Source organism: Fistularia commersonii, chromosome 32, assembly GCF_037954325.1.
Source record: "Fistularia commersonii isolate RoL2024-O1a breed Wild chromosome 32, RoL_Fcom_v1.0, whole genome shotgun sequence".
NCBI classification, from domain to species: Eukaryota; Metazoa; Chordata; class Actinopteri; order Syngnathiformes; family Fistulariidae; genus Fistularia; species Fistularia commersonii.
Window position 1 is genome coordinate 5,959,658 of NC_141315.1, and position 12,583 is coordinate 5,972,240.

The following is a 12,583-nucleotide window of genomic DNA, read 5'->3' on the forward strand; positions in this document are numbered from 1 at the left end:
AAATAATGGTGGTACATTTATGTGATCATTGATGATTTTAAAGTTTAAATAAAATGCCCAAAAAATTAAATATTGAAATTGCTATTTTCATTTTGTTCAGTTTACATTATACCGAGTTGGTCCCACATTAAAATCAAATGAGAAATGTGTCTCGCCAGCCAAAATAATTGCCCACGCTTGGTCTAAAGCATTTGTTCATGCCAGTCACGTGTTCCCATCTGATGTTGTCAACCGCAACGCCGCTAACAGTTTTCTTGACATAATGCTAAGGTTTCTGGCCTAATATCCCCCACTCCCTGTGATTTTGAATTCTCCCCTGCCGGCGCTTTGCAGGAACCCCCTGCAGGTGTGAATGTCAGTAGAAATAATAACTGAAAATGATATTACAAGATAAAGGATTATCGTCTTCTTCCCTCCACTGTCCAAATCTATTCTGCCTGCTCAGCACACACCCATGATCTTGCTCCATTATATGGCAGTCATGATAATCCTCAAGCATGACAACTCATTTTCCAGCATGTCATAGAGCAAATGTTGCCTCCTATTATTCATTGGAGTGGTGGAAATGGGGGAGGGCTTGAGATTTGTTGGTTCAGTTATTACTACAGCCTGGAAAGAAAGAAATCAGAAGACAGACCCCCCTCCATGCTTTGCTTGTCCTAGGCAATGCGAGAGTATCGTCATAGCAACGGGTCGGCATGCTCCCTGCTGCTGACAGGTGAAAACCTTGCATCACCTAAACTGTATGTGAAATGTAAGATTTTTATTTTCGGTATAATAGCTTGAGTTTACACCTCTCAGATAGCTGGCAAAACCACAAAGCAAACAGGGTTTCCTATAAAAACATAGCTTAAGGATTCTTGGAATTCCCAGGTACGTAAATTATGCCGCTTGCCCCTATTTATTCCCTACACCCACCGCCCCTTCCCCTGCACCCTCCTTTTTGACTTCCCAAGGGGAAAACGAAAGGATTAAATATTCAATGGCACCAACCTACAATCTCTACTACAGCTTTTGTGCAATATTTACCACTATTTTCACATAGAAAAAGACTTTGGGGATCAAAATAAATATGTTGATATGCAACGTGGAAAGAAGCTCTGTGAAAACCAGGCTGCAAATCTGGGATGATACGCATATTTTCAGCATCGGTAGATTTGAAAAGCAGGGTAACACATTTTTTATATTTCTAAACGAGATTAGCCTCAATACAAAGTGACAAATTCTAGTATAGCCTGTTAGATCTTATATTTCCTTCATATCCAATCTGTGAAGTTTCACCCTTAAAATGAACTTGTTGAACCCTCCTGACTAATTCAAATTTCTTCTGTTGATATAACCATTTCCAACATTCCTCGTGTAAGAATTCGAGTGCACACATGTAGAGTTTGATGATGCTTCAGGGTTTATTTTTCTACAGCCTCTTCCTTTGGGGAAGCCGATCTCTTCTCATTATCTTTATTTTCTGCAAACCGTTTCTATATTTCAACCTCAATCTTTTGAATTCTGTTCAAAGATCCCCCAGTTTTGTTTTGTTTTTTGTGTCTCCGGTCACCTTACTTGTCTTACGCACTCTCCGTCCTTTACTTGTCTGTTTATCTGTAGGTGGTGAGCATCCACTGAGTGCTTGAAGAGCTGTTCTAATGCTGGCGGTGGCTCGGGGACCTGCTGTGAGAGAAGCACAGGGATAGATCGGCTACTACTTGGGTCTGGTGAGCCCAGAGCCCTGCTCCCGAAGACTGTCCAACCTCATCCTGAAGACAAGTACAACAATGTAACCACTGGACTTTGTCAACACCATGTGACCTGTGATTATGGGTCTGAGAGTCATCACACTTTGAATCAGCATTCACCCAGGTAATTTTGCTCTTTCCTCGGTGACTTCACACAAAAACAGCACACATGTTCATCTGTTGTCGTGAAGAGGCTACTGTTTTTCTCACACCAGGCTGCTGATTTTCTTACCATGGTGACAGACTATTTATTCAACTCCCTGGTGCATTTTTGGCCATCCGAGCACTTCTCATAGCTACTGCTTACGCTGTATCAGAAACACAAAAAAGGAAGCTCCACAGTGATGTGAAACATAACACGGTATACATTTTAGTGCACGGTTTCCTGCACTGGTGACGATGAAGGGGGGTTCTTAAGAGGAACCTATAAATGATTAATTTTCTCCTATCAAAGATATTTAAATATTAATGTATCTTCTTGAAATTCTAAATACATTTTTGTTCAAGTGTGTTACAGTTGTCTCATGTTTACATCGCCATACATACATTAACCAGGTACACACCTGTCAACATGGCAGTTAGATACAAGAGATTGTAAGGAGAATAAAATTCATAGTTTTGACCTTACTGCTCCTGCAACAATCTTGGCTTCAGTGAAAATTATTTATCTTCTCATTTTCTTTCAAGTCTTAGGCTTTTTACAATGCATAAGTTACAGCGACACCTGGAATGTAATTCTGTAAGGAAGCCAGAGTTGGTGACTGATGCTCACACGTGGCTAACAGATGTTACTGCAATATTGGGTAATCGTTAAAAATAAGTGGATAAATTCGACTGAAAATAATAAGACTTGGTTTTAGAAATGCCTAGTTTTTGAACAACAAAGACTAAAACCAGCTACTAATCTACTCATGGATAAAATACTAATGTATGCTAAAATTTGGACACTTGCTACACAATGTACAGATTTAGAAATGTCGGAAGTTTAATACGTAATTTATAGATTTAGATATGTCGCCAAGCAGGCTGTCCACTGATAGCTTGCATTGCTGACAAAAGGTATACTAGATTATAACACATGACTAACTGCTTTTAAAAAAGTGACTAACATACAAATGCAAAATTAGGAGATGCATACACATTGCTGCCTGAACCTTTAATTGTAATTTTTTTGCGTGTTCTTATATCATATCATAAATGTTTTGTAGAAATTCTTGTTTTTAATATGCGCCATAATCCTAGGCCACAGAGGTTTGTGGTCTTCCAATTCAATTCAAAATCTTCTAATCTATACCCAAGCCACAAACTTTTCTCGTATTCTACACTCCCCTTGTTCTTTAGTAATTGAAATAACTTATTGTCCCACTGACTTCCAAGTCAGTGGTTTCGTGGCTTGAAAGCGTGTGGCCGTGTTAAAACAGGGACAAAGGTAACCTACAGTAGATTGGAGATGGAAAACAACTCCAAAGCGGAAGGAAAGAAAAGGGAGACTATCTGTGCATTTTTGTGTTTAAACGCTCGTCCAGGTCATTGTCTGCCCTCCGCGTCTGCATGCGTACGTATCTTATCCAGGGTTTTTGTCAGGGGTGTGTGGTAGTCTTACTCCCATTTCCCTTCTGGAGCAAAGAGGTACAGGAAGACTGGCTGGTTGGCTGGCTGCAAAGGAAAGGAAACAGTCTGTATCAAACGGCAGATGGAGGACAGCATGTGCTTACGTTGCAGAAATACACACACACACACACACACATGTATACGTTCTTGTGTGTACGCACACACAAGCAGTTATGTTTAAATACAGTAGCTTTTATTGGGAATGTGACCTAGATTGCACATCGTAAATATCGAGCCTTAAGTTTGCACAGCACCCATGCTTTAAGCAGAGGACACCTTGACATTTCAAATGAACATTTGCAATGTTTTCATAGCAGTAAATGCTGGTTGCCTTGCTTGAAGGTTCTTTTGCCTTCTTGACCTTTTTTGGAATTTCTTCTCCAATTGTACTGGTAGAAATAACAAACATGGATCAGGTACTATTCATGCTATTTGAAATATGTAAGTTATGAGACCGACACTGTTAATACTCTAAACCGTTTTGTTGATATAGGCATTGAGTAATAAACATCAGATTCAAAACAAACTTGATCCGCCTTTCCAAATATCTACTGCCAGCTCAATGTAAATGATCAATTTTGTTTAAAGAAAAAAAAAAACAGGAAAAAGATACACTGACTTTACATTCCTAGTATCGACAAAGTGACCAGTAACTTATTTAGTTTTTCAGCTCAATATGTTGAAGTCATTCAACTAAAAAAAGAAAAAAAGCAAGTAATTTTTCTCGTCTTATTTGGAGTCTTTTAGATAGATTTGGTTTTAACCCTTCTGTTGCCTCGCTCTCTGGACAATGGAGATTTGTCTTGTTGAGATTTTGCACTTCCTTTTGAGAGGGCATTGAGTTTTCAAAGAGGCCTTTGGCTTAAAATTCACATTAACAACCCCGTATGGTGATTGTGAACGTGCACGTGTCCTTTCCGATTTATGGTACAAACATGCTTAGGACAGCACACAATGAGGCTCACTATTGTGCCACACCGATTGACTCGTATTCTTATAGAACTCAACCCAAACAGCGGGGTTACACAATCTTAATCAACAAAGTGCTGCTCAGAATGCGCTTTCCACGGGCCGTGATCCTGCGAAAGAGGCTTGTGAAAAACGGGATTTAGGTTTGGGGAACATAATTGCTACACTTCCACTTCCAGACTCTCACAGAAGCCCGGCCGTTGTTTCAATCACTGCACCTCGTCTGAACCCGGCCACTGGCGCAAATGCCAAGTTTTTTTTTTCATACTTGTTTGTAAAAACCAAGTATGCGATAAGGAAGCATAAGGGGCCTGTTATTCAGAAAGATGAAGTGATTGTTTATTTTGCTATGGCAACCAACACTACTCTAGCGGTAAAGTCTTGCATCCCATGCAGACTGTCTGGCGAGATAGCGTGGAGCGCTGGAAAACACTGTCCTCTTATTCCTTTTTAAAGACTCACAGGAGGGTTTTATAGTCTGTGTCTGCACTGAGCAGACAGGTCTGCTCTATCTCGGCAGAGCAGTGAAGGCTGGCTCCTCATCCTCGCAGTGTGAGTCGTTCATTTATCCCCCCTGGTCACACATTTCTCCTCCTCCTCTCTTTTCCTCCCTTAGAATCAAGCGTCTTTTTGTTCTTACACAGCAGTGCTTATCGCTTCTTTCTCCACCATCGCCCTCCCCTTTCCTCTCCACCGTCCTCTCGGGGAAATAAATATTTTGGGGTCCGGGTCTTCTCTGCCGTTCACATCCCAAAGGCCCGTGCTTATATCCGTCTCTTTGTCTGAAATTGGGGATTGAAAGGGAAACATCGCCCGACCACCCTTTCTTTAGGATCTGGTGTCCCGGGAGAGCCAAATTTGTTTTTGCCCCAGTTCCGGCATCGACGCCGAACAGTAATAAATATATAAACGGGTAAATATAAGACAATTTAAAAAGCTCTGTGGGCTGTCATCATCACTGCCACAGACACTACGATTTGTTTGAATTCATTCCAATGAAGCAGGTCCCCCCCCTGCTCCCACAGGACTTGCCAGTTGCCTGATATTTCTGTGCTCGAATAGCGTGACATAAAAATGATCCATGCAGTCTCCTGGGAGTCGCGGCGGCTGCAATGCTCTTTAAATTCAGGTCCACATTCGGCATCTTAGTCAGCTGTTATGATTCTGTACAGAAATGCATAAATAAATTAATAAAATCTCTTTCCCCCTCATTAAATCTTTCTGAAATGATCACCGAAATAAATGTATGACTAGATTTAAAGTTGTTTGTTCATGCAAGATGCTTTCGGCGAGAGAGCGGTTACGTTCCCAAATGACTGCTGCTGTGTCTGCATTGATTTCTTCATTTCCACTGTGAGAACAACCTGATAGAGTCTGATTAAACATTTATTCATTGTCAGGGAAAATAGCTAAGATCATGGAATTCCAATAGGTCTGTTTATCACCGCGCTGGTAATATTTGTTAATGTTAATATTCCTGTCGATGGACTAATGTTCATTCGAATAGTCTTTTGTCACCTGTATTGTGTAACAAAACATAGTTATAACATGAAGAGACATGCAAAAAAGCTATCCAAAACCCAAGGGTGTCTCCAAAGGCATTTCTCCGTGCACAGCAAGGCGAGCAATTGTTGCACAGGTAATCTTAAGACTGCAGCATATTCAGTTAGATATTTCTGTACAGATTAAAGCTCAAATGACATAACCGTTCATTTGAAAATAGTTGTTTTCTTAAACATATCAAAGTGGCCCGGCCTCAGAATGAAGTCGCTTCTTCTTTGGCCCATGTTGTGCAAGTTTCATAAGTAGCAAGATAAGTATCCAGTAAATTTTTTCATAAGTCTGCTGACAGAGGCACTGAGTGCACTGATATTCAAGGATCTTGCAAGAAAATGCTGTTTTCAAGGCTAAAGCAATGAAAAAAAAGTGTTTCTCTTTTTTTTATTTATTGTGCCACAAGTTGATTTAATTCCTCCTTGACCTTGGCAGTGTTTCCCTCCTCTGAGTGAGGGTATGTGGCATGTAGCACACGCTGGGGCTCCTTTTCTGATGGTCAGAAAAGCTTTTACTTACGTGTTTTATTTAAATACAAAAACTTTGGCTCTTAGTGTCTGCCATTATCAAGCCTGGCTCGATTGAGGTGAGCTGAACGGCAACGGCAGCCAGTATGATATCCAGGGGACTGCTTTGTCTATTTGCTTTCTTTTTAAGCCAGATAGTTTACGGGTGATTTTTGATGTTCTAATTATGTTTTCATGGAAGCTTTATGTCCCTCTACACCGCAATCTTCATTAAAAAGAAATGATTGAAAAGCAATCAAACATTTCTTTTTAATGAAGATTGCCGCCCTAACATTTATGCCGAGCCTGAATAAGACCCTTTAAAGTGTCCGTTTAATATACTCCACAGTAGCCCAAGAATAGAGCAGTGAATTCTCTGTAACATCACCAACCTGACAATACTGACAAATTTTTCCTCTTCTTTCTCTTCTTCTTCTTCTTCTTCTTCTTCTTCTTCCTCCCACTGTCTCATCTCTCACTGTAATACCTGTTCATTCGAGAGTGTCGCTAATCGCAGGGTGCTAGGTGATAATAAGAAGTGTCACAGCGCCAGTTTAGTAATTTTCAGCCCAGCTGCTGTGCAATATGTGGCTTATCGATGGCTTTGATTGCAGGCATTATGGAGCTCTGGTTCCCGAGTATTGCGACTCCTCTGAATAATTGAAAAAGGGGGGAGGAGGTAGATCTCCAAAGTGTCAGGGTTGAAGAAAGATTGATGCCCCGGGTGTTTAATGCTGTCAGGTCAGAGCGTGTATAGGGCCTGGAGGACATGATGAGACCCTCACAGGGAGATTGTCCCTTCACCCGCGCTTGCACACTCACACACACACACACACACACACACGCACACACACGTGTTGGGAATGATGGACTACAACCAGAATGGATTCTGGCATGGTGGTCTTGGCACATGTGTTTCCAATGGATCCATGCTGCAGTGTGTGTGCCTGTGTGTGTCCATGCATGTGTGTGTGTGTGTGTGTCCCTTGTATTTATTTCGCGGGGAGGCACCGTGGCGTCAATGTGTCAGTGTAGCTCTGCATGCCAAATGTTAGCAGTTATTGTGCAGAATGTATGTATTTAATGTGTTTGTGTATGAGTGTAAATCTCTGGCTCAGAAGTGATTAAAAGACCTACTGGCTCCTTGGAAAGATATGAGCTGTGTATGTGTGTGTGTGTATGTGTGTGTGTGTGTGTGTGTGTGTGACACACTAAAGCACACATGGCTGTGTGAACACACAACCCGACACTCAAACATATCGGCCACGTGTCAGCTAAAATGTGGTGTTTACTCGTGCAGGCCACAAACTGGAGTAAATATTTATGCACAACTACAGCCTTGGTTTTCATTGCCTCAGCAGAATGTAGCTTCTAAATGCTATGAATACTAAAGACAGAAAGTTATACGCTAATTGAGAACAGCTCCTAAATTTTAGTTATGGCTGGAATGTTTTTAAGAGGATTATTAATAATCGGTTCTCATCTAGAAACCATGTTATTTTTAAATAATAAGCAGCAGCTAAAAGCTCTAATGGCGGTGCATTCGGGGTCAGACACAGTAGCCGCCGTATCTCATTCAACAGGATGTTATGGCCCCAGCCTGGCAACTTTACTGATATATTTTTTTTTTTTTACTTGGGAGCAGAGAAAGGGTTGCTCTATGTTCCGTAGTGCAATCTTAATGTTTTTGTCCTTAATACACACACATATCCACAATACAGACAGATACAGACTCACCCTTTCTACAGAAATGTGTGTTAAGGTGCTGCACTTGTTTTCACTAAGGTTGAGGACTGACAATGTAGAGCGGAGCCAGCGGGTCTCCAAGGTCATTACCACGACTCCGGCGTCTGAGCCCATGGGAAGGAGCCGGGAATTGATTAATGACAATGCTAGGGAGCTCGGGAGGGGAGGAAACCAGATTGGCAAAGAGCGACGCTGCAGAGGTACAAATGTTGCTGTGCGGGATGACACAATGTACTGCTAATGTTTACGTGAGATACCGCAGAGTGTGAGGAGATAGTACAAATGCTCCTGATGTTTATAGTAAAAGTAATCATGGTTTCAGCTCCAGGACCATCTGAAACCACACAATCAAAGCTGGCAGTTAAAAGTGCTTCTGATGTATCTTTTTTTTTTTTTAATCTTAACCCAAAATATCAATAGTTTTTGATCATTTTCATGCAAGAAAAGCGCATTCATGCAGTTTGGTAACCAAGTCACTGGATGATCTATTATCCACGAGCTGGTGGATTTACACCCTCTGCCATGTATGAAAAGAATCAAGTAAAAAGTATTTTGTTGTTTTCGATGGAGTTCTGTCATCGTTGACGCTAATCCTCTCAACAAAACTCTGCTTACAGCATTCAAGGAAAGAAAGTCCTATTTAGTTGATGGCCAAAGTTGTGAGTCTGAATATCTTTAATTGTAATTTGTTATGTAACATCCAACACAGGAAAAAAAAGCTTAGCGGAGAGGCAACAGTGAACACCTTGTCCAACAAGGTTATATTGCGCGGGGAGCGGTCGCACATCTGTGCGAGCAGATGGACACCGCAGTTTCGCTCTGTCACAACTGTGAATGTAGCGCACTGCCCTTTAAATAGCCAACCTAACCAAGGTTTACACACTGCGGCTCCCGAAAGGCAGAGCGCAGAGACACAAGGATGGGAAGGTCTCTCAAATAGAAAATGTGAACTTCCTGCAATGTGGCCCATTTGAGAGCATTCTTTACAATCAAGTTTTCTTCCACAATATCTCACGAAGGCTTCTATATGAGATACTTAATACACACGACAATTATTCTCGCATCAAAGTACGACATGACTCTTTACATCATTAATCAGCTGTTGCATCTTTACTGCTTTAGATAATCCTGCTTTATCTCTGTCACATGTCACCCTTTGGCACGTCTGAGAACAGCCAACTAACCACAAAGACGTGTATTATCTGATAAGAAGCTTATTTGAGGACATATATTTATGATTGAAGTGCTGCAATTTTCTTTGTACAGTAAAAATGGCTGGTAGCAACCGATCGATTGACGATCATAATCGTTTATTTTACCGCCTCACAGTATCATAGCGTAGCAACTAGCAGAGAGAATGAGAGGCTGTAAGGGTCAGATTTGGCGTAAATAAGGCGTCAAAACACGGATTAAAGAAAAAAGGTTTAAAATCGGTCATTGTCTTTTCCTTTTAACACAACTGGACGGATTTCCTTCCCGTCTGTATTTTCCATGCTTAACAGTGAAGTGTGTATTATTTAGCATGGATGATAGCCTTAAATTGAATATCCCGGTAGTACAGATGCTGTTTTCATCAGTGTATAATAACCCCTTTTTCAACAAAAGGCCATCACAATTATTTTGTCACACTTGTGTATATTTAGTTTGACACAACTCTTTTAGTTTTTGTCATCTCAACTGTTGTTATTAACTGGAGTTCTAAGTTAAATGAACTCATGATGGTATCCCTGCTTTTTATCCCCTGTTGTAAAGATATTTCTATGGGAGTTATATAGATACCGATCATAGATACTGATTGATTTGTTTGCATGTCTAAAAGAGAAAAATCACAACCTCCACGGTTGCATCACTGACCTTGCAGCTTCAAATCCAATGAAGTACTCATTTTAATCCTTTTTAAACAGTGTTCAAACAAAGCATCATGGGAAGAATGTAACTGAGACTAATGGACGCCAGGAGTTTTAAACTTAATCTCTTGTTTATAACTGCAGGCAAAGGAAGAGCGCAGCGAGCGAAATTTTTCAGGTTAAGGAGAAAAGGAGGAAGCACAAGTTCAGAAATATTCAATTTTCCTTTTACTGAGGTTTACAATCCGTTTGGAAATGCTACTTTTATTAGGAACAGATGTTTTCATCTCAGTCAGATTACCATGATGGGAAATCTAATTGAACTGTTGCTTTGGGGTGTATTCTAAACTACGCGCTTAGCTGTGTTTACATCCCCATTCTGCTTATTTAATCCACTTTGTAACCGTAATCCACCCTGTGACCGTAATTTCTGTGGGACTCTGTACAACAGCACCGACCACTATATCTGGGGCTTCTTTTTGATTACGCTGTCAACCATTTATCATTATTATTTGATTAATAATTAATCAAACACATAGGAAGCATTGCCACACAAAGTCTCTATATTGCAACACTAGTCCTTTAGCTAACTTTTTTTTCTTTTTTATTGTTTGTGGGTTATATAGCTAACTGCTAGTGGTATTGTAAGTATTAGATATCATGATATTTAGGTTTTTATCAGTATAAACAAAATCGCCTTATCATATAAAAAGCAGTGATGTATGTATGTTTTTGAATAATATAATGCGTCTGTGTGTACATAGATAACTTGTGGCTGATCTTACTTAATATCCAGATGATATTTTAATAAATTCAATAAAATTTTGTGCTGAATTCTCAGACATATAAAAAATTTTGAGGAAACATGTAAGAGGTCATTTTCTTGATTTATTTTTATTTTTGAAAACAATCTAAAAAAGACCTACGCGATATTCCGCAGTGTCAATATACTGCCCACACCCACCTATCACTGTCATTCGGTACGATTTCCCTCCGCGTAGAAAAAGATACTATCACGTTTGTCTTTCCTCCAAATCCCGCTAGAAGGTTTCATATATAAAAATCTATTTGGGCTAAAGGCTAAACATTCTGGCAGCTTTTTGTTCTGAGCACACAATGTACCTAATGCGAGCTCACCCCGTCACATTCCCCCTACACCCACCACCCATTTTCTGAATTCCCCAGCTGATGTATTTGAAGAGACAGAGAGACTCTGTACTCAGAGAAACCACGTTCAGTGGAACTGACAGTGCTCTGTCCACAGGAAGACGCAGTGCCAGGGAACATCGCGTTTCCTGTCAAAGGCAAAGACAACCAATTTCTCTGTCTTATCTGCTAATTGGAACAAGCTTGTCCTCGCTGATGGGCAGGTTTCTCGGGCTAATTGGTGATACAATAGGGAAGGAGCAGCAGGAGTGACATTGTTGTACCCCCGACGTTTTTTCTTTGAGTCGACTAAAAAAAAAAAAACGACACCGATGAAAAGTAAAATACTGCAAAAACGTCGCCTTTACTTCCCAGTTTTGATTCTCTTTCGGACATTAACGGCACAGCTTCGCCTGGAGTCTCCATTCTCTCACTTCCTCATTAATGTTGGTGCAGGGATAGATTTCCCCGACCCGCTGGCATCATCTCTTTCATATCATACAAGTTGATTATATTGATGTGTGCTCCTTTTTTTTTTTTTTTGCTTAGCTGATGGTGAGGAATCCAGGTATTCACGCAAAGACAGATGCGGCTCGCTTAGCGTACGTTGCCGTCCGAGCGTTGTCGTGCACAGTGCGGGTACAAACCGAGCTCGGTTATGTGATCTAAATTGTATCCGTCCTCGCTTTTGCTCCTAACTTTGTTGGAAATTGCTTTCTGGCAAACACTGTTTTTTGAGTAAAATTGTCTTCTGCGTAACGAGAGATTCAGAAAGTTTTTCACAAAATGTGCCGGAGGAAATTAACAGTATATTTTCACTCGGCTGTAATCGCAATGAAAGTTGATAAAATTGTATATTTATGCCGGAGTTGAACAGGAAAAAATACAAAATAGTTGAGATGCATTCCTCTAAGACTCCAACTGCTGAAGGAAACAGCTCTCGCCGATGAAATGAAAAAAAATAGAAAAAAAAAGAAAAAATGTTTTCCCCTCGCCTGTAGTCATTTTCATCAATCTAGATGTTTTTGTCTGTGTTGCTGATTTATGGAGATATTAGCCTTAGAAATGTCCACCTTCAGAATACAGTAGTAATGAACAGGATTTTTTTTTCTTGGTGTTCAAAATGTGTGAAACACAGTTCTGACAAACAACAGATAAAAATGTCTTGTTGGCTCAGATTTGGCCTTGTTCTCAGTTCAATTTTCCTTTGGCACAAATTCTGAGCCGGGGCCGTTTTTTCTGCCGAAAAAAAACGGCGCACAGATTCACCTTACATCCAGATCTGACCAAAGTCAAAGTCAGTTCATCTGGGATGCATCTGGCCGTCACGATATTTACTAGAACCCTAAGTCGCTGTCAGTGCTTTTGCCAAAGCTCAAGTCAAGTCAAGTCTGAGTCGCGTTTTTCAAAATTCACCGACTCACAGCAACATCAACATGGCTGATATAGCGCCAGAGAGAAGAGTGAAAAC

General features: G+C 40.5%; 1 protein-coding gene across 1 annotated transcript in view; it reads left to right on the forward strand.

Moving 5' to 3' along the window:
- Nucleotides 1-12,583, forward strand: part of ptprea (protein tyrosine phosphatase receptor type Ea) — a 60,240-nt gene that overhangs the window by 29,228 nt on the left and 18,429 nt on the right. Inside the window, exon 2 of the mRNA XM_086139610.1 lies at nt 1,606-1,857. The gene's annotated coding sequence lies outside the window, so the exon portion shown is untranslated. The remainder of the gene's footprint in view (nt 1-1,605; nt 1,858-12,583) is intronic.